This window comes from Octodon degus, unplaced genomic scaffold (genome assembly GCF_000260255.1).
Source record: "Octodon degus isolate 3935 unplaced genomic scaffold, OctDeg1.0 scaffold00026, whole genome shotgun sequence".
Taxonomy (NCBI): Eukaryota; Metazoa; Chordata; class Mammalia; order Rodentia; family Octodontidae; genus Octodon; species Octodon degus.
Window position 1 is genome coordinate 15,737,150 of NW_004524602.1, and position 5,410 is coordinate 15,742,559.

Consider the following 5,410-nt stretch of genomic DNA (forward strand, 5'->3'; position numbering starts at 1 on the left):
AGCACAGATATTTTATTTGTTAATTACATCTCCTTGTGCCTTGTTACATATAGAATGTTACATTTACATACCTCCAACCCTCGAGGGGTGGGATATAGAGAACTACTCGGACTATTTCAAAGTTCAGGCACATCTAAAGGCATCTGAAGATCTGGCCTCACGTGTCCAGCCAGGTGTATGGGGGGCTACAGTTATGGAAACGTGACTTAGCACAGGTAGGCACATATGCACTGCTGATGGCACTATGCAGGAATGTAAATATGCGGTAACAACCTGTGTAAGAATTCTACAGTAAAGACAGGCAACTCTCATCATGGCCCTGTGCTGTGCTCCCTGCTGCCTGCTGTTGCTGCTGAAGTCTTGCATGCTTTAGCCTTGTGACCTCATCCTCAGAAATCTCTCTTGGGCCCCTGGAGCAGGCCACTGATGAGATGGAGGCTCAGTGCTGTTTTAATTTTCATCTATGAATGACCAGCAATGTGAGCTTTTTTTTTTCATATATTTATTTGCCTTTTTTTTTTTTTTTAATCTAAGAAGCATGTACTCATCTCAGATGTCCATGTTCTGATTGGGTCTTTGAATTTGGAAGGATTTGATATTTTTAAATTCTTTATATGCTCTGGATAGAAGTCCTCAGAAAAAGAAATTTTAAAACTGATATTTAAAGTGATCAAAGAAGATACAAATAAGTAGTTGAATGAATTAATCATTAAAATAACCAATGAGATCCAAGATGATCCAGAGGAACACCTGACTTATTTAAAAAAGACAATGCAAGAGGTGAAGCAGCATCAACAATACAGAGGTGGAGGTTCTGGAAATGAACAAAACATAAATCCTAGAAATAAAATCCTCAATTAGTCAAGTAAACACTCAACTGAAAGCTTCAGCAGTGGGTTAGATGATAAGAAGAAAGGATATCAGGACTTAAAGGCCAAGTGTTTGCACTAGGACACTCGGATGACAATAAAGATGAAAGAATTAAGAAATAATTAAAATATTATTCAATCCTTGGACAACTCTAAAAGAAGAAATTAAAGACTCACTGACCACAACATAGTTGAGAGAGTAACAGCTAATGACACCGAGAGCCTATTGACTGAAATTATAGCCTCAGTTTCCCCACATCTGGGGAATGAAATGAATACCATGTCCTGTAGGGGCAGCATTTAGATCATCAGTAGATATGAACAGCAAAAATCTCTCCATGGCAAATCATGTTCAAATTGTCAAAACACTCAGAATAAAAAAGACTATTAGAAGCAGTCAGAGAGAATCACGTATAATGGCAAACCCATCAGAATAACAGCAGATATTACAACAGAAACTTTTAAGAGCAAGAAGACTTGAAAAGAGGGGTTTCAAACCTGAGAGAAACTAGTTGCCAACTCAGGTTAGACAAATTATCCTTCAAAATCAAAGGAGAAATAAAAACTTCCAAGATAAGTACAAACTAAAGAAATTCATGACTACTAAACCAGCAGTTCAGAAATTACTCAAGGGAACCCTAAATACAGAGGAAAAACATTCACAACCACAAGACCAAGGGAAAGAAAAAATGTCATCGAGAGAGTATATGCAAGAATGAAGATTAGAATTGAATCAAATGCTAGAAACACAACAAAATGACAAAATCAATACATGCCTTTCAATAAAAACACACGCTGTAAATGGTTTTAATGCTCCATTGTTTTCTGTTCATATCTACTGATGATCTAAAAAACAAACAAAGGAGGGACTGGTGAGATAGCTCAGTGGATTAAAGCACCTGCTTGGACAAGCGCAGGGACTGCCATTTGATTCCTGGCACCACATGCTGCACCAGCCCCGCCCCCAGGGCGGGCTGAGCCAGCCAGAGTCTCAGCATAGTGGCACACACCTATAATCCCAGGGCTGGGGAGGTTGAAAGCAGGAGGATCACCGAGTCCAAGCTGGGTATTGAGACCCTGTAACAGCCAAATACCTTTAAAAAGCAAGCAAACAAACAGAAAACCCACCAAGAATCAACTATGAGTTGCCTGCAAGAAACACACTTCACATGCAAAGACATACAGAGACTAAAAGTGAAATAGTGTAAGATAATACTCCAAGCAGCTGAAGAACAAAAGCAAACAGGACTAGCTCTCTCTATATCTGACAAAGTAGATTTCAAACTAATATTATAAAAGACAAGTAAGGCCACTATGCCTTGATAAAGGAAATAACAAAGAAAAAAAAAAAACCCAGTTATATATATACTCAACATCAGTGTACCAAATCTGTTGAGGTCAAATTTATTATAAAAAAAACCCTGATGATACAATGGGTTTGTAATGGCTGACTTCAGCATCACACTGGCCCAAATAGCTCAACCAAACCAAAATATTCAACAAAGAAAGATCAGAGTTAAACTTTACTTAATATCAGATGGACTTAACAAAAATCTACAGAGCATTCCAGCCAACAACAACCCAATGCACATCTATTTTATTTTATTCTTTTATTTTTTATGTATTTAGTACAGGGTCTACAGGGTCTCACTACACAGATCAGACTTGTAGTGATCCTCCTGTTTTCAGTCTCCCAAGCTCTGAGATTACAGGTGTGTACTACCATGCCCAATCTCAGTTGCCATCTCAGCGTGCCTCGGAGGTGGGGCTGGTACAGCACAGTGGGGATCAAACCCAGGCCCCTGTTCCTATCTAAGCAAGTGCTTTAATCTGCTGAGCTATCTGGCCAGCCCACACATCCTTTTTAGTAATGCAAAGAATGTTCTTTTTTTTTTTTTTGGTGGAACTGGGGTTTGAACTCAGGCCCTTGCACTTGCCAGGGAAGCACTTATTCTACTGAGCCATCTCCCCATCCCAAGAATGTTCTTTAAAACAGAACATAGTTTATGTTAATAAAAACAATTATTAATAAATACAAAAAATGCGTGCACTCTATCAAATTATTATGAAACGTAAAAATTAGAATCAACAGCAAAAGGAGCCATAGAAATTGAAACATGGAAATTAGCAACACTTTTGAACAGTGAATCAATAAAGAAATCAAGAGAGAAATATGAAAATTCCTAGAAACAAATGATAATTGAAATATATCAAATTCTGTGGAAAACGTGTGAAAGAAATTGAGGCAAATATATAGCTATGGTTGCTTATATTAGAACAAGGGCAATGCCAAACAACCACAAGACCACAAGGTCCTAGAAAACTAAACAGAAACCAAACTCAAATGTGAAATTGAAGGAAAGAAACAATGTAGGTCAAACTGGAAGTTAATGAAATAGAGACTAAAAAACAATATAAAGAATGAATCTGAGACAGTCGGGGAACTTGGCAGCCCTAGCCCTACCCCCAGCCTTCCCACTGGAGTTTTCTGAGTCCTGAGGTCCCTGCTTGCACTGAAGACTTCCAGAGAAACCAGCCTTCCGCTGGAATTTGCTGAGTCGATGGCCTCGCCATGCCTTGAAGATCACCAGGGAGTCCTGACTACCAAGACGACCTGCAGGAGCCTTTCAGAGCATTGCCCATGCCAATCCACCATCAAGATGTTTACACATCATCTGCCTGCATTCCTCATCATCAGATCCTTCTGGAACTGCATCTTGCTTCTCTCTCCTTAATGAGGTAGAAACCACACGGACCCTACACGGCAGGAGCTTTGGCGAGCTGACCCTGCCCTCCCACACCCTGGAAAGCCATGCTGACTTGCTCCCCACTCATCTAGCCTTATTGCCTAAAATGACAAAAGGAAAGAACAAAAGGCCATCTCAGACCTCCAGCCCACCCAAAACAAGTCCAGAAGACAGGTCATAGAAGAACTTGGGAGTCACACACCTGAAATTTCTGAGATGATAGCAACAGAAGTAAAGAAACAACTCCATCAGGCTAAGGAGGAAATCATATCAGAAATAATTTCTCAGATAAAAAAGGAAATGACAATAATCATGAAAGAATTGGTGAGTACATCTAAGGAAGACACAGGTAAAAAATAGAAGGAAATAAGAAAATGATGAAACCATTGAATGAACAATACAGGAAGGAACTAGAATACATGAAAGATTCATGCAGATATTTAGGACATTAAGAATTCCATTGAAAGCTGGCAAAACTGCTCCAGTGAAGCAGAAGATAGAATTTCAGACCTTGAAGATAGCACGGCAGCTAGTGAACGTGAAAGGAAACATGTCTTAAAAAATAACAAGAAACCAGGAAAAGACAATACAACAGCTGCAAGATGATATAAAGAAAAATAATATAAGATGAATAGATATCAATAAAACAGATGGAAATAATACAAAAGACATAAAAGGAGTGTTTGCAGATGTATAGCAGAAAATTTCCTGAGCATGGGAAAAGAATCTGATATACAGATAGCTGAAACATATGGAACTCCAGCTAGTAATAATAAAAATAAATCATCACCCAGACACAAAATATTCAAGATCCTAGAAACTGAACAAAAGAACAGAATAGTAAAAGCTATTAGAAGAAACAGATCACCTACACTGGAAAGCCCATCAGAATCACAGTGGATTTCTCAACACAGATGATCAAGTCAAGAAAAGATTGGAGTGAGATATTTGAGGTCCTGAAAGAAAACAACTTTCAACCCAGATTGATGTATCTTGCCAAACTGTCTATCAAATTTAATGGAGAGATTAGATACTGCAATGACAACAACTGAAGAAATTAATGACAACCGAACCAACCCTACAAAGAATACTGACAGACAGATATATTAGAGACAAAGATGGCCACAAGTTCAACAACAACAGAACAACCAAGAAGAGCAAGCAATTAAACAAAGGAGAAAAGTAGGGATGCTATAGCGGGAAAGAGCATGAAAATGAGCAAAGAAATAATAGAACTAAACTGAACTTGTGAAAAAATGGACTTAGTAGACCTTTACAGAGTGTTCCGCCCAACAGCATCAAAATACACATTTTTCTTAGTTGCACATGGAATGTCCTCCAAAACAGATCATGCGCTAGCATATAGAACATGCTTAAGTAAATTCAAAGAAATCAAAATGATTCCATCCATATTATCTGACTATAGTGTGATGAAACTAGAAATTATTGACAAACAGTAAAAACTATATAAATACATGGAAACTGAATAATATCTTCCTGAACAATCCATGGGTCATGGATGAAATTAACGAAGAAATTAAGCAATATTTACAATCTAACAAAAATGCAGACACAACTTACTGGAACTGTGGGATGCAATAAAAGCTGTCCTAAGAGGGAAATTTATACCGATAAATTCTAACATCAGGAAAACAGAATGAGACCAAATAAGGAATCTTATGCTGCATCTCAAAGACCTGAAAAAAGCAAAGCAAGGAAATGACAACAATCATGAAAGAATTGTTCGATACATCTAAGGAAGACACAGATAAAAAATAGAAGAAAATGATGGAA